Source organism: Heterodontus francisci, chromosome X, assembly GCF_036365525.1.
Source record: "Heterodontus francisci isolate sHetFra1 chromosome X, sHetFra1.hap1, whole genome shotgun sequence".
Taxonomy (NCBI): domain Eukaryota; kingdom Metazoa; phylum Chordata; class Chondrichthyes; order Heterodontiformes; family Heterodontidae; genus Heterodontus; species Heterodontus francisci.
The window spans coordinates 29,986,887-30,010,324 of record NC_090421.1 but is presented as its reverse complement, the minus strand read 5'-3'; positions in this window follow the sequence as shown (position 1 = coordinate 30,010,324).

Genomic DNA, 23,438 nt, shown 5'->3' with positions numbered 1-23,438 from the left:
AACACTCTCTGACACTCTATATCACTCTCTGACACTCTCTGACACTCTCAGAGGCTCTCTATTACTCTCTATCACTCACTGACACTCTCAGACACTCTCTATCACTCTCTGACACTCTCTGACACACTCTGACACTCTCTATCTCTCTCTATCACTCTCTGACACTCTGTGACACTCTCTGCCACCCTCCAACACACAATGACACTCTCTGACACTCTCTATCACTCTCTATCACTCTCTGAAACTCTCTGACACCCTCTGACACTCTCTATCACTCTCTATCACTCTCTATCACTCTCTGACACTCTCTGACACTCTCTGACACCCTCTGACACACTCTGACACACTCTGACACTCTCTGACACTCTCAGAGGCTCTCTATCACTCTCTATCACTCTCTGACGCTCTCAGACACTCTATATCACTCTCTGACACTCACTGACACTCTCAGACACTCTCTGTCGCTCTCTATCACTCTCTGACACTCTATATCACTCTCTGACACTCTCTGACACTCTCAGATGCTCTCTATCACTCTCTATCACTCACTGACACTCTCAGACACTCTCTATCACTCTCTGACACTCTCTATCGCTCTCTGACTCTCTCTGACACACTCAATCCCTCTCTATCACTCTCTGACACTCTCTATCACTCTATGACACTCTCTGACACTCTCTATCACTCACTGACACTCTCAGACACTCGCTTTCACTCTCTGTCACTCTCAGCCACTCTCAGACACTCTCTATCACTCTCTGACACTCTCTATCACTCTCTGACACTCTCTAACACTCTCTGACACACTCTATCACTCTCTGACAATCTCAGACACTCTCTGTCACTCTCTATCACTCTCTGACAATCTCTATCACTCTGTGACACTCTCTGTCACTCTCTACCACTCTCTTACACTCTCTATCACTCTCTGACACTCACTGATCCTCTCAGACACTCTCTGTCACTCTCTATCACTCTCTGACACTCACTGACACTCTCAGGCACTCTCTTTCACTTTCTGTCACTCTCAGACTCTCTCAGACGCTCTCTATCACTCTCTGACACTCTCTATCACTCTCTGACACTCTCAATCGCTCTCTGACACTCTCTGACACACTCAATCACTCTCTATCACTCTCTGACACACTCTGACACACTCTGACACTCTCTGACACTCTCAGACACTCTCTGTCACTCTCTATCACTCTCTGACACTCTTTATCGTTCTCTGACACTCTCTATCACTCTCTATCACTCTCTTACACTCTCTAACACTCTCTGACACTCTCTGACACTCTCTATCACACTCTGACACTGTCTGACACTCTCTATCACTGAATGACACACTCTGAAACTCTCTATCACTCTCTATCACTCTCTATCACTCTCTATCCCTCGCTGACACTCTCTGACACTCTCTGACACTCTCAGAATCTCTATCTCACTCTCTGAAACTCTCAGACTCTCTCTATCACTCTCTGACACTCTCTATCACACTCTGACATTCTCAGACACTCTCTATCATTCTCTGGCAATCTCTAAAACACTCACTGACACTATCAGACACTCGCTGTCACTCTCAGACACTCTCTGTCACTCTCAGACACTCTCAGACACTCTCTATCACTCTCTGACACTCCCTATCACTCTCTGACATTCTCAGACACTCTCTAACACTCTCTGACACTCTCTATCACTCTCTGACACTCTCCATCACTCTCTGACATTCTCAGACACTCTCTATCACTCTCTGACACTCTCTATCACTCTCTGATACTCTCTGACACTCTCTAAGACTCTCTGACATTCTCAGAAACTCTCTATCACTCTCTGACACTCTCTGACAATCTCTGACACTCTCTATCACTCTCTGACACTCACTGACACTCTCAGACGCTCTCTGTCACTCTCAGACTCTCTCTATCACTCTCTATCACTCTCTGACACTCTATCACTCTCTGACATTCTCAGTAACTCTCTATCACTCTCTGACACTCTCTGACACTCTCTGACACACTCTGACGCACTCTGACACACTCTGACACTCTCTGACACTCTCAGAAGCTCTCTATCACTCTCTATCACTCTCTGACGCTCTCAGACACTCTATATCACTCTCCATCATTCTCTGACACTCTCCATCACTCTCTGACACTCTCTGACACTCTCTATCACTCTCTGACACTCTCTGACACTCTGTGACACTCTCTGCCACTCTCCATCACTCAATGACACTCTCTGACACTCTCTATCACTCTCTATCACTCTCTGAAACTCTCTGACACCCTCTGACACTCTCTATCAATCTCTATCACTCTCTGTCACTCTCTGACACTCTCTGACACGCTCTGACACACTCTGACACACTCTGACACTCTCTGACACTCTCAGAGGCTCTCTATCACTCTCTATCACTCTCTGACGCTCTCAGACACTCTATATCACTCTCTGACACTCACTGACACACTCAGACACTCTCTGTCGCTCTCTATCACTCTCTGACACTCTATATCACTCTCTGACACTCTCTGACACTCTCAGATGCTCTCTATCACTCTCTATCACTCACTGACACTCTCAGACACTCTCTATCACTCTCTGACACTGTCTGTCACTCTCTGACACTCTCTATCGCTCTCTGACACTCTCTGACACAATCAATCCCTCTCTATCACTCTCTGACACTCTCTATCACTCACTGACACTCTCAGACACTCGCTTTCACTCTCTGTCACTCTCAGCCACTCTCAAACACTCTCTATCACTCTCTGACACTCTCTATCACTCTCTGACACTCTCTATCGCTCTCTGACACTCTCTGACACACTCTATCACTCTCTGACAATCTTAGACACTCTCTGTCACTCTCTATCACTCTCTGACACTCTCTATCACTCTCTGACACTCTCTATCGCTCTCTGACACTCTCTGTCACTCTCTATCACTCTCTGACAATCTCTATCACTCTCTGACACTCTCTGTCACTCTCTATCACTCTCTTACACTCTCCATCACTCTCTGACACTCACTGATCCTCTCAGACACTCTCTGTCACTCTCTAACTCTCTCTGACACTCTCTATCACTCTCTGTCACTCTCTGTCACTCTCTATCACTCTCTAACACTCACTGATCCACTCAGACACTCTCTGTCACTCTCTACCTCTCTCTGACACTCTCTATCACTCTCTGACACTCTCTGACACTCTCAGAGGCTCTCTATCACTCTCTATCACTCACTGACACTCTCAGACACTCTCTATCACTCTCTGACACTCACTGACACTCTCAGACACTCTCTTTCACATTCTGTCACTCTCAGACTCTCTCAGACGCTCTCTATCACTCTCTGACACTCTCTATCACTCACTGACACTCTCAGACACACACTTTCACTCTCTGTCACTCTCAGCCACTCTCAGACACTCTCTATCACTCTCTGACACTCTCTATCACTCTCTGACACTCTCTATCGCTCTCTGACACTCTCTGAAACAGTCAATCTCTCTCTGTCACTCTCTGACACTCTCTCTCACTCTATGACACTCTCTGACACTCTCCATCAGTCTCTGACAATCTCAGACACTCTCTGTCACTCTCTATCACTCTCTGACATTCTCTATCACTCTCTGACACTCTCTGTCACTCTCTATCACTCTCTGACACTCTCTATCACTCTCTGACACTCTCAATCGCTCTCTGACACTCTCTGACACACTCAATCACTCTCTATCACTCTCTGACACACTCTGACACACTCTGACACTCTCTGACACTCTCAGACACTCTCTGTCACTCTCTATCTCTCTCTGACACTCTTTATCGTTCTCTGACACTCTCTATCACTCTCTATCACTCTCTGACACTGTCTGACACTCTCTATCACACTCTGACACTGTCTGACACTCTCTGTCACTGAATGACACACTCTGAAACTCTCTATCACTCTCTATCACTCTCTATCACTCTCTATCACTCTCTATCCCTCGCTGACACTCTCTGACACTCTCAGAATCTCTCTCTCACTCTCTGAAACTCTCACGCACTCTCCATCACTCTCTGACACTCTCAGACACTCTCTGACACTCTCAGACACTCTCTGTAAATCTCTATCACTCTCTGACACTCTCTGTCACTCTCTATCACTCTCTGACACTCTCTGACACTCTCAGAGACTCTCTATCACTCTCTATCAATCACTGACACTCTCAGACACTCGCTATCACTCTCTGACACTCACTGACACTCTCAGACACTCTCTTTCACTTTCTGTCACTCTCAGACTCTCTCAGACGCTCTCTATCACTCTCTGACACTCTCTATCACTCTCTGATACTCTCAATCGCTCTCTGACACTCTCTGACACACTCAATCACTCTCTATCACTCTCTGACACACTCTGACACACTCTGACACTCTCTGACACTCTCAGACACTCTCTGTCACTCTATATCACTCTCTGACACTCTTTATCGTTCTCTGACACTCTCTATCACTCTCTATCACTCTCTTACACTCTCTAACACTCTCTGACACTCTCTGACACTCTCTATCACACTCTGACACTGTCTGACACTCTCTATCACTGAATGACACACTCTGAAACTCTCTATCACTCTCTATCACTCTCTATCACTCTCTATCCCTCGCTGACACTCTCTGACACTCTCTGACACTCTCAGAATCTCTATCTCACTCTCTGAAACTCTCAGACACTCTCTATCACTCTCTGACACTCTCTATCACACTCTGACATTCTCAGACACTCTCTATCATTCTCTGGCAATCTCTAAAACACTCACTGACACTATCAGACACTCGCTGTCACTCTCAGACACTCTCTGTCACTCTCAGACACTCTCAGACACTCTCTATCACTCTCTGACACTCCCTATCACTCTCTGACATTCTCAGACACTCTCTATCACTCTCTGACACTCTCTATCACTCTCTGACACTCTCCATCACTCTCTGACATTCTCAGACACTCTCTATCACTCTCTGACACTCTCTATCACTCTCTGATACTCTCTGACACTCTCTAAGACTCTCTGACATTCTCAGAAACTCTCTATCACTCTCTGACACTCTCTGACAATCTCTGACACTCTCTATCACTCTCTGACACTCACTGACACTCTCAGACGCTCTCTGTCACTCTCAGACTCTCTCTATCACTCTCTATCACTCTCTGACACTCTATCACTCTCTGACATTCTCAGTAACTCTCTATCACTCTCTGACACTCTCTGACACTCTCTGACACACTCTGACGCACTCTGACACACTCTGACACTCTCTGACACTCTCAGAAGCTCTCTATCACTCTCTATCACTCTCTGACGCTCTCAGACACTCTATATCACTCTCCATCATTCTCTGACACTCTCCATCACTCTCTGACACTCTCTGACACTCTCTATCACTCTCTGACACTCTCTGACACTCTGTGACACTCTCTGCCACTCTCCATCACTCAATGACACTCTCTGACACTCTCTATCACTCTCTATCACTCTCTGAAACTCTCTGACACCCTCTGACACTCTCTATCACTCTCTATCACTCTCTGTCACTCTCTGACACTCTCTGACACCCTCTGACACACTCTGACACACTCTGACACTCTCTGACACTCTCAGAGGCTCTCTATCACTCTCTATCACTCTCTGACGCTCTCAGACACTCTATATCACTCTCTGACACTCACTGACACACTCAGACACTCTCTGTCGCTCTCTATCACTCTCTGACACTCTATATCACTCTCTGACACTCTCTGACACTCTCAGATGCTCTCTATCACTCTCTATCACTCACTGACACTCTCAGACACTCTCTATCACTCTCTGACACTGTCTGTCACTCTCTGACACTCTCTATCGCTCTCTGACACTCTCTGACACAATCAATCCCTCTCTATCACTCTCTGACACTCTCTATCACTCTATGACACTCTCTGACACTCTCTATCACTCACTGACACTCTCAGACACTCGCTTTCACTCTCTGTCACTCTCAGCCACTCTCAAACACTCTCTATCACTCTCTGACACTCTCTATCACTCTCTGACACTCTCTATCGCTCTCTGACACTCTCTGACACACTCTATCACTCTCTGACAATCTTAGACACTCTCTGTCACTCTCTATCACTCTCTGACACTCTCTATCACTCTCTGACACTCTCTATCGCTCTCTGACACTCTCTGTCACTCTCTATCACTCTCTGACAATCTCTATCACTCTCTGACACTCTCTGTCACTCTCTATCACTCTCTTACACTCTCCATCACTCTCTGACACTCACTGATCCTCTCAGACACTCTCTGTCACTCTCTAACTCTCTCTGACACTCTCTATCACTCTCTGTCACTCTCTGTCACTCTCTATCACTCTCTAACACTCACTGATCCACTCAGACACTCTCTGTCACTCTCTACCTCTCTCTGACACTCTCTATCACTCTCTGACACTCTCTGACACTCTCAGAGGCTCTCTATCACTCTCTATCACTCACTGACACTCTCAGACACTCTCTATCACTCTCTGACACTCACTGACACTCTCAGACACTCTCTTTCACAGTCTGTCACTCTCAGACTCTCTCAGACGCTCTCTATCACTCTCTGACACTCTCTATCACTCACTGACACTCTCAGACACACACTTTCACTCTCTGTCACTCTCAGCCACTCTCAGACACTCTCTATCACTCTCTGACACTCTCTATCACTCTCTGACACTCTCTATCGCTCTCTGACACTCTCTGAAACAGTCAATCTCTCTCTGTCACTCTCTGACACTCTCTCTCACTCTATGACACTCTCTGACACTCTCCATCAGTCTCTGACAATCTCAGACACTCTCTGTCACTCTCTATCACTCTCTGACATTCTCTATCACTCTCTGACACTCTCTGTCACTCTCTATCACTCTCTGACACTCTCTATCACTCTCTGACACTCTCAATCGCTCTCTGACACTCTCTGACACACTCAATCACTCTCTATCACTCTCTGACACACTCTGACACACTCTGACACTCTCTGACACTCTCAGACACTCTCTGTCACTCTCTATCTCTCTCTGACACTCTTTATCGTTCTCTGACACTCTCTATCACTCTCTATCACTCTCTGACACTCTCTGACACTCTCTATCACACTCTGACACTGTCTGACACTCTCTGTCACTGAATGACACACTCTGAAACTCTCTATCACTCTCTATCACTCTCTATCACTCTCTATCACTCTCTATCCCTCGCTGACACTCTCTGACACTCTCAGAATCTCTCTCTCACTCTCTGAAACTCTCACGCACTCTCCATCACTCTCTGACACTCTCAGACACTCTCTGACACTCTCAGACACTCTCTGTAAATCTCTATCACTCTCTGACACTCTCTGTCACTCTCTATCACTCTCTGGCACTCTCTATCACTCTCTGACACTCTCAATCGCTCTCTGACACTCTCTGACACACTCAATCACTCTCTATCACTCTCTGACACACTCTGACACACTCTGACACTCTCTGACACTCTCAGACACTCTCTGTCACTCTCTATCACTCTCTGACACTCTTTATCGTTCTCTGACACTCTCTATCACTCTCTATCACTCTCTTACACTCTCTATCACTCTCTGACACTCTCTGACACTCTCTATCACACTCTGACACTGTCTGACACTCTCTATCACTGAATGACGCACTCTGAAACTCTCTATCACTCTCTATCACTCTCTATCACTCTCTATCACTCTCTATCCCTCGCTGACACTCTCTGACACTCTCAGAATCTCTCTCTCACTCTCTGAAACTCTCACGCACTCTCCATCACTCTCTGACACTCTCTATCACACTCTGACATTCTCAGACACACTCTATCACTCTCTGACAATCTCTAAAACACTCACTGACACTATCGGACACTCGCTGTCACTCTCAGACACTCTCTGTCACTCTCAGACACTCTCAGACACTCTCTATCACTCTCTGACACTCCCTATCACCCTCTGACATTCTCAGACACTCTCTATCACTCTCTGACACTCTCTATCACACTCTGACACTCTCCATCACTCTCTGACATTCTCAGAAACTCTCTATCACTCTCTGACACTCTCTATCACTCTCTGATACTCTCTGACACTCTCTAACACTCTCTGACATTCTCAGACACTCTCTATCACTCTCTGACACTCTCTGACACTCTCTGACACTCTCTATCACTCTCTGACACTCACTGACACTCTCAGACGATCTCTGTCACTCTCAGACTTTCTCTATCACTCTCTATCACTCTCTGACACTCTCTATCACTCTCTGACATTCTCAGTAACTCTCTATCACTCTCTGACACTCTCTGACACTCTCTGACACCCTCTGACACACTCTGACACACTCTGACACTCTCTGACACTCTCAGAGGCTCTCTATCACTCTCTATCACTCTCTGGCGCTCTCAGACACTCTATATCACTCTCTGACACTCACTGACACTCTCAGACACTCTCTGTCGCTCTTTATCACTCTCTGACACTCTATATCACTCTCTGACACTCTCTGACACTCTCAGAGGCTCTCTATCACTCTCTATCACTCACTGACACTCTCAGACACTCTCTATCACTCTCTGACACTCTCTGTCGCTCTTTATCACTCTCTGACACTCTATATCACTCTCTGACACTCTCTGACACTCTCAGAGGCTCTCTATCACTCTCTATCACTCACTGACACTCTCAGACACTCTCTATCACTCTCTGACACTCTCTGTCACTCTCTGACACTCTCTATCGCTCTCTGACACTCTCTGACACACTCAATCCCTCTCTATCACTCTCTGACACTCTCTATCACTCTCTGACACTGTCTGACAATCTCAGAGGCTCTCTATAACTCTCTATCACTCTCTGACACTCTCAGACACTCTCTATCACTCTCAAAGGCTCTCTACCACTCTCTATCACACACTGACACTCTCAGACACTCTCTATCACTCTCTGACACTCACTGACACTCTCAGCCTCTCTCTTTCACTCTCTGTTACTCGCAGACACTCTCAGACACTCTTTATCACACTCTGACACTCTCTATCACTCTCTGAAACTCTCTATCGCTCTCGGACACTCTCTGACAATCTCAGAGGCTCTCTATCACTCTCTGACACTCTCAGACACTCTCTATCACTCTCTGACACTCACCGAAACTCTCAGACACTCTCTGTCACTCTCTCTCACTCTCAGACACTCTCAAACACTCTATATCACTCTCTCTCTCACTCTCTGACACTCTCAGAGGCTCTCTATCACTCACTGACAGTCTCAGACAGTCTCTACCACTCTCTGACACTCACTGACACTCTCAGACACTCTCTTTCACTCTCTGTCACTCTCAGACACTCTCAGACACTCTCAGACACTCTCTATCACTCTCTGACACTCTCTATCACTCTCTGACACTCTCCATCGATCTCTGACACTCTCAGACACTCTCTATCACTCTCCATCACTCTCTGACACTCTCTGACACTCTTTTTCACTCAATGACACTCTGTGACACTCTATATCACTCTTTATCACTCTCTGACACACTCTGACACACTCTGACACTCTCTGACACTCTCAGACACTCTCTGTCACTCTCTATCACTCTCTGACACTCTTTATCGTTCTCTGACACTCTCTATCACTCTCTATCACTCTCTTACACTCTCTATCACTCTCTGACACTCTCTGACACTCTCAGAGGCTCTCTATCACTCTCTATCACTCACTGACACTCTCAGACACTCTCTATCACTCTCTGACACTCTCTGTCGCTCTTTATCACTCTCTGACACTCTATATCACTCTCTGACACTCTCTGACACTCTCAGAGGCTCTCTATCACTCTCTATCACTCACTGACACTCTCAGACACTCTCTATCACTCTCTGACACTCTCTGACACTCTCTATCGCTCTCTGACACTCTCTGACACACTCAATCCCTCTCTATCACTCTCTGACACTCTCTATCACTCTCTGACACTGTCTGACAATCTCAGAGGCTCTCTATAACTCTCTATCACTCTCTGACACTCTCAGACACTCTCTATCACTCTCAAAGGCTCTCTACCACTCTCTATCACACACTGACACTCTCAGACACTCTCTATCACTCTCTGACACTCACTGACACTCTCAGCCTCTCTCTTTCACTCTCTGTTACTCGCAGACACTCTCAGACACTCTTTATCACACTCTGACACTCTCTATCACTCTCTGAAACTCTCTATCGCTCTCTATCACTCTCTTACACTCTCTATCACTCTCTGACACTCTCTGACACTCTCTATCACACTCTGACACTGTCTGACACTCTCTATCACTGAATGACGCACTCTGAAACTCTCTATCACTCTCTATCACTCTCTATCACTCTCTATCCCTCGCTGACACTCTCTGACACTCTCAGAATCTCTCTCTCACTCTCTGAAACTCTCAGACAGTCTCCGTCACTCTCTGACACTCTCTATCACACTCTGACATTCTCAGACACACTCTATCACTCTCTGACAATCTCTAAAACACTCACTGACACTATCAGACACTCGCTGTCACTCTCAGACACTCTCTGTCACTCTCAGACACTCTCAGACACTCTCTATCACTCTCTGACACTCCCTATCACTCTCTGACATTCTCAGACACTCTCTATCACTCTCTGACACTCTCTATCACACTCTGACACTCTCCATCACTCTCTGACATTCTCAGAAACTCTCTATCACTCTCTGACACTCTCTATCACTCTCTGATACTCTCTGACACTCTCTAACACTCTCTGACATTCTCAGAAACTCTCTATCACTCTCTGACACTCTCTGACACTCTCTGACACTCTCTATCACTCTCTGACACTCACTGACACTCTCAGACGCTCTCTGTCACTCTCAGACTTTCTCTATCACTCTCTATCACTCTCTGACACTCTCTATCACTCTCTGACATTCTCAGTAACTCTCTATCACTCTCTGACACTCTCTGACACTCTCTATCACTCTCTGACACTCACTGACACTCTCAGACGCTCTCTGTCACTCTCAGACTTTCTCTATCACTCTCTATCACTCTCAGACACTCTATATCACTCTCCATCATTCTCTGACACTCTCCATCACTCTCTGACACTCTCTGACACTCTCTATCACTCTCTGACACTCTCTGACACTCTGTGACACTCTCTGCCACTCTCCATCACTCAATGACACTCTCTGACACTCTCTATCACTCTCTATCACTCTCTGAAACTCTCTGACACCCTCTGACACTCTCTATCACTCTCTATCACTCTCTGTCACTCTCTGACACTCTCTGACACCCTCTGACACACTCTGACACACTCTGACACTCTCTGACACTCTCAGAGGCTCTCTATCACTCTCTATCACTCTCTGACGCTCTCAGACACTCTATATCACTCTCTGACACTCACTGACACACTCAGACACTCTCTGTCGCTCTCTATCACTCTCTGACACTCTATATCACTCTCTGACACTCTCTGACACTCTCAGATGCTCTCTATCACTCTCTATCACTCACTGACACTCTCAGACACTCTCTATCACTCTCTGACACTGTCTGTCACTCTCTGACACTCTCTATCGCTCTCTGACACTCTCTGACACAATCAATCCCTCTCTATCACTCTCTGACACTCTCTATCACTCTATGACACTCTCTGACACTCTCTATCACTCACTGACACTCTCAGACACTCGCTTTCACTCTCTGTCACTCTCAGCCACTCTCAAACACTCTCTATCACTCTCTGACACTCTCTATCACTCTCTGACACTCTCTATCGCTCTCTGACACTCTCTGACACACTCTATCACTCTCTGACAATCTTAGACACTCTCTGTCACTCTCTATCACTCTCTGACACTCTCTATCACTCTCTGACACTCTCTATCGCTCTCTGACACTCTCTGTCACTCTCTATCACTCTCTGACAATCTCTATCACTCTCTGACACTCTCTGTCACTCTCTATCACTCTCTTACACTCTCCATCACTCTCTGCCACTCACTGATCCTCTCAGACACTCTCTGTCACTCTCTAACTCTCTCTGACACTCTCTATCACTCTCTGTCACTCTCTGTCACTCTCTATCACTCTCTGACACTCACTGATCCACTCAGACACTCTCTGTCACTCTCTACCTCTCTCTGACACTCTCTATCACTCTCTGACACTCTCTGACACTCTCAGAGGCTCTCTATCACTCTCTATCACTCACTGACACTCTCAGACACTCTCTATCACTCTCTGACACTCACTGACACTCTCAGACACTCTCTTTCACATTCTGTCACTCTCAGACTCTCTCAGACGCTCTCTATCACTCTCTGACACTCTCTATCACTCACTGACACTCTCAGACACACACTTTCACTCTCTGTCACTCTCAGCCACTCTCAGACACTCTCTATCACTCTCTGACACTCTCTATCACTCACTGACACTCTCAGACACACACTTTCACTCTCTGTCACTCTCAGCCACTCTCAGACACTCTCTATCACTCTCTGACACTCTCTATCACTCTCTGATACTCTCTGACACTCTCTAACACTCTCTGACATTCTCAGAAACTCTCTATCACTCTCTGACACTCACTGACACTCTCAGACGCTGTCTGTCACTCTCAGACTTTCTCTATCACTCTCTATCACTCTCTGACACTCTCTATCACTCTCTGACATTCTCAGTAACTCTCTATCACTCTCTGACACTCTCTGACACTCTCTATCACTCTCTGACACTCACTGACACTCTCAGACGCTCTCTGTCACTCTCAGACTTTCTCTATCACTCTCTATCACTCTCAGACACTCTATATCACTCTCCATCATTCTCTGACAATCTCCATCACTCTCTGACACTCTCTGACACTCTCTATCACTCTCTGACACTCTCTGACACTCTGTGACACTCTCTGCCACTCTCCATCACTCAATGACACTCTCTGACACTCTCTATCACTCTCTATCACTCTCTGAAACTCTCTGACACCCTCTGACACTCTCTATCACTCTCTATCACTCTCTGTCACTCTCTGACACTCTCTGACACCCTCTGACACACTCTGACACACTCTGACACTCTCTGACACTCTCAGAGGCTCTCTATCACTCTCTATCACTCTCTTACACTCTCTATCACTCTCTGACACTCTCTGACACTCTCAGAGGCTCTCTATCACTCTCTATCACTCACTGACACTCTCAGACACTCTCTATCACTCTCTGACACTCTCTGTCGCTCTTTATCACTCTCTGACACTCTATATCACTCTCTGACACTCTCTGACACTCTCAGAGGCTCTCTATCACTCTCTATCACTCACTGACACTCTCAGACACTCTCTATCACTCTCTGACACTCTCTGACACTCTCTATCGCTCTCTGACACTCTCTGACACACTCAATCCCTCTCTATCACTCTCTGACACTCTCTATCACTCTCTGACACTGTCTGACAATCTCAGAGGCTCTCTATAACTCTCTATCACTCTCTGACACTCTCAGACACTCTCTATCACTCTCAAAGGCTCTCTACCACTCTCTATCACACACTGACACTCTCAGACACTCTCTATCACTCTCTGACACTCACTGACACTCTCAGCCTCTCTCTTTCACTCTCTGTTACTCGCAGACACTCTCAGACACTCTTTATCACACTCTGACACTCTCTATCACTCTCTGAAACTCTCTATCGCTCTCTATCACTCTCTTACACTCTCTATCACTCTCTGACACTCTCTGACACTCTCTATCACACTCTGACACTGTCTGACACTCTCTATCACTGAATGACGCACTCTGAAACTCTCTATCACTCTCTATCACTCTCTATCACTCTCTATCCCTCGCTGACACTCTCTGACACTCTCAGAATCTCTCTCTCACTCTCTGAAACTCTCAGACAGTCTCCGTCACTCTCTGACACTCTCTATCACACTCTGACATTCTCAGACACACTCTATCACTCTCTGACAATCTCTAAAACACTCACTGACACTATCAGACACTCGCTGTCACTCTCAGACACTCTCTGTCACTCTCAGACACTCTCAGACACTCTCTATCACTCTCTGACACTCCCTATCACTCTCTGACATTCTCAGACACTCTCTATCACTCTCTGACACTCTCTATCACACTCTGACACTCTCCATCACTCTCTGACATTCTCAGAAACTCTCTATCACTCTCTGACACTCTCTATCACTCTCTGATACTCTCTGACACTCTCTAACACTCTCTGACATTCTCAGAAACTCTCTATCACTCTCTGACACTCTCTGACACTCTCTGACACTCTCTATCACTCTCTGACACTCACTGACACTCTCAGACGCTCTCTGTCACTCTCAGACTTTCTCTATCACTCTCTATCACTCTCTGACACTCTCTATCACTCTCTGACATTCTCAGTAACTCTCTATCACTCTCTGACACTCTCTGACACTCTCTATCACTTCTGACACTCACTGACACTCTCAGACGCTCTCTGTCACTCTCAGACTTTCTCTATCACTCTCTATCACTCTCAGACACTCTATATCACTCTCCATCATTCTCTGACACTCTCCATCACTCTCTGACACTCTCTGACACTCTCTATCACTCTCTGACACTCTCTGACACTCTGTGACACTCTCTGCCACTCTCCATCACTCAATGACACTCTCTGACACTCTCTATCACTCTCTATCACTCTCTGAAACTCTCTGACACCCTCTGACACTCTCTATCACTCTCTATCACTCTCTGTCACTCTCTGACACTCTCTGACACCCTCTGACACACTCTGACACACTCTGACACTCTCTGACACTCTCAGAGGCTCTCTATCACTCTCTATCACTCTCTGACGCTCTCAGACACTCTATATCACTCTCTGACACTCACTGACACACTCAGACACTCTCTGTCGCTCTCTATCACTCTCTGACACTCTATATCACTCTCTGACACTCTCTGACACTCTCAGATGCTCTCTATCACTCTCTATCACTCACTGACACTCTCAGACACTCTCTATCACTCTCTGACACTGTCTGTCACTCTCTGACACTCTCTATCGCTCTCTGACACTCTCTGACACAATCAATCCCTCTCTATCACTCTCTGACACTCTCTATCACTCTATGACACTCTCTGACACTCTCTATCACTCACTGACACTCTCAGACACTCGCTTTCACTCTCTGTCACTCTCAGCCACTCTCAAACACTCTCTATCACTCTCTGACACTCTCTATCACTCTCTGACACTCTCTATCGCTCTCTGACACTCTCTGACACACTCTATCACTCTCTGACAATCTTAGACACTCTCTGTCACTCTCTATCACTCTCTGACACTCTCTATCACTCTCTGACACTCTCTATCGCTCTCTGACACTCTCTGTCACTCTCTATCACTCTCTGACAATCTCTATCACTCTCTGACACTCTCTGTCACTCTCTATCACTCTCTTACACTCTCCATCACTCTCTGCCACTCACTGATCCTCTCAGACACTCTCTGTCACTCTCTAACTCTCTCTGACACTCTCTATCACTCTCTGTCACTCTCTGTCACTCTCTATCACTCTCTGACACTCACTGATCCACTCAGACACTCTCTGTCACTCTCTACCTCTCTCTGACACTCTCTATCACTCTCTGACACTCTCTGACACTCTCAGAGGCTCTCTATCACTCTCTATCACTCACTGACACTCTCAGACACTCTCTATCACTCTCTGACACTCACTGACACTCTCAGACACTCTCTTTCACATTCTGTCACTCTCAGACTCTCTCAGACGCTCTCTATCACTCTCTGACACTCTCTATCACTCACTGACACTCTCAGACACACACTTTCACTCTCTGTCACTCTCAGCCACTCTCAGACACTCTCTATCACACTCTGACACTCTCTATCACTCACTGACACTCTCAGACACACACTTTCACTCTCTGTCACTCTCAGCCACTCTCAGACACTCTCTATCACTCTCTGACACTCTCTATCACTCTCTGATACTCTCTGACACTCTCTAACACTCTCTGACATTCTCAGAAACTCTCTATCACTCTCTGACACTCTCTGACACTCTCTGACACTCTCTATCACTCTCTGACACTCACTGACACTCTCAGACGCTGTCTGTCACTCTCAGACTTTCTCTATCACTCTCTATCACTCTCTGACACTCTCTATCACTCTCTGACATTCTCAGTAACTCTCTATCACTCTCTGACACTCTCTGACACTCTCTATCACTCTCTGACACTCACTGACACTCTCAGACGCTCTCTGTCACTCTCAGACTTTCTCTATCACTCTCTATCACTCTCAGACACTCTATATCACTCTCCATCATTCTCTGACAATCTCCATCACTCTCTGACACTCTCTGACACTCTCTATCACTCTCTGACACTCTCTGACACTCTGTGACACTCTCTGCCACTCTCCATCACTCAATGACACTCTCTGACACTCTCTATCACTCTCTATCACTCTCTGAAACTCTCTGACACCCTCTGACACTCTCTATCACTCTCTATCACTCTCTGTCACTCTCTGACACTCTCTGACACCCTCTGACACACTCTGACACACTCTGACACTCTCTGACACTCTCAGAGGCTCTCTATCACTCTCTATCACTCTCTGACGCTCTCATACACTCTATATCACTCTCTGACACTCACTGACACACTCAGACACTCTCTGTCGCTCTCTATCACTCTCTGACACTCTATATCACTCTCTGACACTCTCTGACACTCTCAGATGCTCTCTATCACTCTCTATCACTCACTGACACTCTCAGACACTCTCTATCACTCTCTGACACTGTCTGTCACTCTCTGACACTCTCTATCGCTCTCTGACACTCTCTGACACAATCAATCCCTCTCTATCACTCTCTGACACTCTCTATCACTCTATGACACTCTCTGACACTCTCTATCACTCACTGACACTCTCAGACACTCGCTTTCACTCTCTGTCACTCTCAGCCACTCTCAAACACTCTCTATCACTCTCTGACACTCTCTATCACTCTCTGACACTCTCTATCGCTCTCTGACACTCTCTGACACACTCTATCACTCTCTGACAATCTTAGACACTCTCTGTCACTCTCTATCACTCTCTGACACTCTCTATCACTCTCTGACACTCTCTATCGCTCTCTGACACTCTCTGTCACTCTCTATCACTCTCTGACAATCTCTATCACTCTCTGACACTCTCTGTCACTCTCTATCACTCTCTTACACTCTCCATCACTCTCTGCCACTCACTGATCCTCTCAGACACTCTCTGTCACTCTCTAACTCTCTCTGACACTCTCTATCACTCTCTGTCACTCTCTGTCACTCTCTATCACTCTCTGACACTCACTGATCCACTCAGACACTCTCTGTCACTCTCTACCTCTCTCTGACACTCTCTATCACTCTCTGACACTCTCTGACACTCTCAGAGGCTCTCTATCACTCTCTATCACTCACTGACACTCTCAGACACTCTCTATCACTCTCTGACACTCACTGACACTCTCAGACACTCTCTTTCACATTCTGTCACTCTCAGACTCTCTCAGACGCTCTCTATCACTCTCTGACACTCTCTATCACTCACTGACACTCTCAGACACACACTTTCACTCTCTGTCACTCTCAGCCACTCTCAGACACTCTCTATCACTCTCTGACACTCTCTATCACTCACTGACACTCTCAGACACACACTTTCACTCTCTGTCACTCTCAGCCACTCTCAGACACTCTCTATCACTCTCTGACACTCTCTATCACTCTCTGACACTCTCTATCGCTCTCTGACACTCTCTGAAACAGTCAATCTCTCTCTGTCACTCACTGACACTCTCTCTCACTCTATGACACTCTCTGACACTCTCCATCAGTCTCTGACAATCTCAGACACTCTCTGTCACTCTCTATCACTCTCTGACATTCTCTATCACTCTCTGACACTCTCTGTCACTCTCTATCACTCTCTGACACTCTCTATCACTCTCTGACACTCTCAATCGCTCTCTGACACTCTCTGACACACTCAATCACTCTCTATCACTCTCTGACACACTCTGACACACTCTGACACTCTCTGACACTCTCAGACACTCTCTGTCACTCTCTATCACTCTCTGACACTCTTTATCGTTCTCTGACACTCTCTATCACTCTCTATCACTCTCTGACACTCTCTGACACTCTCTATCACACTCTGACACTGTCTGACACTCTCTGTCACTGAATGACACACTCTGAAACTCTCTATCACTCTCTATCACTCTCTATCACTCTCTATCACTCTCTATCCCTCGCTGACACTCTCTGACACTCTCAGAATCTCTCTCTCACTCTCTGAAACTCTCACGCACTCTCCATCACTCTCTGACACTCTCTATCACTCTCTGACACTCTCTGACACTCTCAGACACTCTCTGACACTCTCAGACACTCTCTGTCAATCTCTATCACTCTCTGACACTCTCTGTCACTCTCTATCACTCTCTGGCACTCTCTATCACTCTCTGACACTCTCAATCGCTCTCTGACACTCTCTGACACACTCAATCACTCTCTATCACTCTCTGACACACTCTGACACACTCTGACACTCTCTGACACTCTCAGACACTCTCTGTCACTCTCTATCACTCTCTGACACTCTTTATCGTTCTCTGACACTCTCTATCACTCTCTATCACTCTCTTACACTCTCTATCACTCTCTGACACTCTCTGACACTCTCTATCACACTCTGACACTGTCTGACACTCTCTATCACTGAATGACACACTCTGAAACTCTCTATCACTCTCTATCACTCTCTATCACTCTCTATCACTCTCTATTTCTCGCTGACACTCTCTGACACTCTCAGAATCTCTCTCTCACTCTCTGAAACTCTCACGCACTCTCCATCACTCTCTGACACTCTCTATCACACTCTGACATTCTCAGACACACTCTATCACTCTCTGACAATCTCTAAAACACTCACTGACACTATCAGACACTCGCTGTCACTCTCAGACACTCTCTGTCACTCTCAGACACTCTCAGACACTCTCTATCACTCTCTGACACTCCCTATCACTCTCTGACATTCTCAGACACTCTCTATCACTCTCTGACACTCTCTATCACACTCTGACACTCTCCATCACTCTCTGACATTCTCAGAAACTCTCTATCACTCTCTGACACTCTCTATCACTCTCTGATACTCTCTGACACTCTCTAACACTCTCTGACATTCTCAGAAACTCTCTATCACTCTCTGACACTCTCTGACACTCTCTGACACTCTCTATCACTCTCTGACACTCACTGACACTCTCAGACGCTCTCTGTCACTCTCAGACTTTCTCTATCACTCTCTATCACTCTCTATCACTCTCTGACACTCTCTATCACTCTCTGACATTCTCAGTAACTCTCTATCACTCTCTGACACTCTCTGACACTCTCTGACACCCTCTGACACATTCTGACACACTCTGACACTCTCTGACACTCTCAGAGGCTCTCTATCACTCTCTATCACTCTCTGGCGCTCTCAGACACTCTATATCACTCTCTGACACTCACTGACACTCTCAGACACTCTCTGTCGCTCTTTATCACTCTCTGACACTCTATATCACTCTCTGACACTCTCTGACACTCTCAGAGGCTCTCTATCACTCTCTATCACTCACTGACACTCTCAGACACTCTCTATCACTCTCTGACACTCTCTGTCGCTCTTTATCACTCTCTGACACTCTATATCACTCTCTGACACTCTCTGACACTCTCAGAGGCTCTCTATCACTCTCTATCACTCACTGACACTCTCAGACACTCTCTATCACTCTCTGACACTCTCTGTCACTCTCTGACACTCTCTATCGCTCTCTGACCCTCTCTGACACACTCAATCCCTCTCTATCACTCTCTGACACTCTCTATCACTCTCTGACACTGTCTGACAATCTCAGAGGCTCTCTATAACTCTCTATCACTCTCTGACACTCTCAGACACTCTCTATCACTCTCAAAGGCTCTCTACCACTCTCTATCACACACTGACACTCTCAGACACTCTCTATCACTCTCTGACACTCACTGACACTCTCAGCCTCTCTCTTTCACTCTCTGTTACTCGCAGACACTCTCAGACACTCTTTATCACACTCTGACACTCTCTATCACTCTCTGAAACTCTCTATCGCTCTCGGACACTCTCTGACAATCTCAGAGGCTCTCTATCACTCTCTGACACTCTCAGACACTCTCTATCACTCTCTGACACTCACCGAAACTCTCAGACACTCTCTGTCACTCTCTCTCACTCTCAGACACTCTCAAACACTCTCTATCACTCTCTCTCACTCTCTGACACTCTCTGACACTCTCAGAGGCTCTCTATCACTCACTGACAGTCTCAGACAGTCTCTACCACTCTCTGACACTCACTGACACTCTCAGACACTCTATTTCACTCTCTGTCACTCTCAGACACTCTCAGACACTCTCAGACACTCTCTATCACTCTCTGACACTCTCTATCACTCTCTGACACTCTCCATCGATCTCTGACACTCTCAGACACTCTCTATCACTCTCCATCACTCTCTGACACTCTCTGACACTCTTTTTCACTCAATGACACTCTGTGACACTCTATAACACACTTTATCACTCTCTGACACACTCTGACACACTCTGACACTCTCTGACACTCTCAGACACTCTCTGTCACTCTCTATCACTCTCTGACACTCTTTATCGTTCTCTGACACTCTCTATCACTCTCTATCACTCTCTTACACTCTCTATCACTCTCTGACACTCTCTGACACTCTCTATCACACTCTGACACTGTCTGACTCTCTCCATCACTCTCTGACACTCTCTATCACTCTCAGACACTCTCTGACACTCTCAGACCCTCTCTGACACTCTCAGGCACTCTCTATCACTCTCTATCACTCTCTTACACTCTCTATCACTCTCTGACACTCTCAGACACTCTCTATCACTCTCTATCACTCTCTGACTCTCTCCATCACTCTCTGACACTCTCTATCACTCTCAGACACTCTCTGACACTCTCAGACCCTCTCTGACACTCTCAGGCACTCTCTATCATTCTCTGACACTCTCTGACACTCTCAGATACTCTCTGACACTCTCATACACTCTCTATCAATCTCTATCACTCTCTGACACACTCTGACAGTCTCAGACACTCTCTATCACTCTCTGACACTCTTTATCGTTCTCTGACACTCTCTATCACTCTCTATCACTCTCTTACACTCTCTATCACTCTCTGACACTCTCTGACACTCTCTATCACACTCTGACACTGTCTGACTCTCTCCATCACTCTCTGACACTCTCTATCACTCTCAGACACTCTCTGACACTCTCAGACCCTCTCTGACACTCTCAGGCACTCTCTATCACTCTCTATCACTCTCTTACACTCTCTATCACTCTCTGACACTCTCAGACACTCTCTATCACTCTCTATCACTCTCTGACTCTCTCCATCTCTCTCTGACACTCTCTATCACTCTCAGACACTCTCTGACACTCTCAGACCCTCTCTGACACTCTCAGGCACTCTCTATCATTCTCTGACACTCTCTGACACTCTCAGATACTCTCTGACACTCTCATACACTCTCTATCAATCTCTATCACTCTCTGACACACTCTGACAGTCTCAGACACTCTCTATCACTCTCTGACACACTCTGACACTCTCTGTCACTCTCAGACACCTCAGACACTCTCTGTCACTCTCTGAAACTCTCTGACACTCTCTGACACTCTCTGACGCTCTCTGACACACTCTGACACACTCTATGACTCCATGACACTCTCTGACACTCTCTATCAATCTCTATCACTCTCTGACTCTCTCCATCACTCTCTGGCACTCTCTGACACTGTCTATCACTCTCAGACACTCTCTGACACTCTCAGACCCTCTCTGACACTCTCAGGCACTCTCTATCATTCTCTGACACACTCTGACACTCTCAGCTACTCTCTGACACTCTCATACACTCTCTATCAATCTCTATCACTCTCTGACACACTCTGACACTCTCTGACAGTCTCAGACACTCTCTATCACTCTCTTACACACTCTGACACTCTCTGTCACTGTCAGACACCTCAGACACTCTCTGTCACTCTCTGAAACTCTCTGACACTCTCTGACACTCTATGACGCTCTCTGACACACTCTGACACACTCTATCACTCCATGACACTCTCTGACACTCTCTATCACTCTCTATCACTCTCTGACACTCTCTGACACTCTCAGACACTCTCAATCACTCTCAGACACTCTCAGACAATCTCTATCACTCTCAGACACTCTCTATCACTCTCTGACAGTCTCTGACCCTCTCAGACACTCTCTATCACTCTCTGACACTCTCTGACACTCTCAGACACTCTCTGACACTCTCAATCACTCTCAGACACTCTCAGACACTCTCAGACACTCTCTATCACTCTCTATCACTCTCTGACTCTCTCCATCACTCTCTGACACTCTCTGACACTCTCCATCACTCTCTGACACTCTCAGACACTCTCAATCACCATCTGACACTCTCTGACACACTCTGACACACTCTGACACTCTCTGACACTCTCAGACACTCTCTATCACTCTCAGACACTCTCTATCACTCTCAGACACTCTCTGACACTCTCAGACCCTCTCTGACACTCTCAGGCACTCTCTATCATTCTCTGACACTCTCTGACACTCTCAGATACTCTCTGACACTCTCATACACTCTCTATCAATCTCTATCACTCTCTGACACACTCTGACACTCTCTGACACTCTCATACACTCTCTATCAATCTCTATCACTCTCTGTCACACTCTGACACTCTCTGACAGTCTCAGACACTCTCTATCACTCTCTGACACACTCTATCACTCTCTGACACTCTCTATCACTGTCAATCATTCTCAATCACTCTCAATCACTCTCAATCACTCTCAATCACTCTTTGACCCTCTCTGACACTCTCTGGCACTTTCAGATACTCTCAGACTCTCTCGATCAATTTCTGACACTCTCTGACACTCTCAGACACTCTCTATCACACTCTGACACTCTCTGACACTCTCAGACACTCTCTATCACTCTCAGACACTCTCTATCACTCTCTGACACTCTCTGACGCTCTCAGACACTCTCTGACACTCTCAGGCACTCTCTATCACTCTCTGACACTCTCTGACACTCTCAGACTCTCTCTGACACTCTCATACACTCTCTATCAATCTCTATCACTCTCTG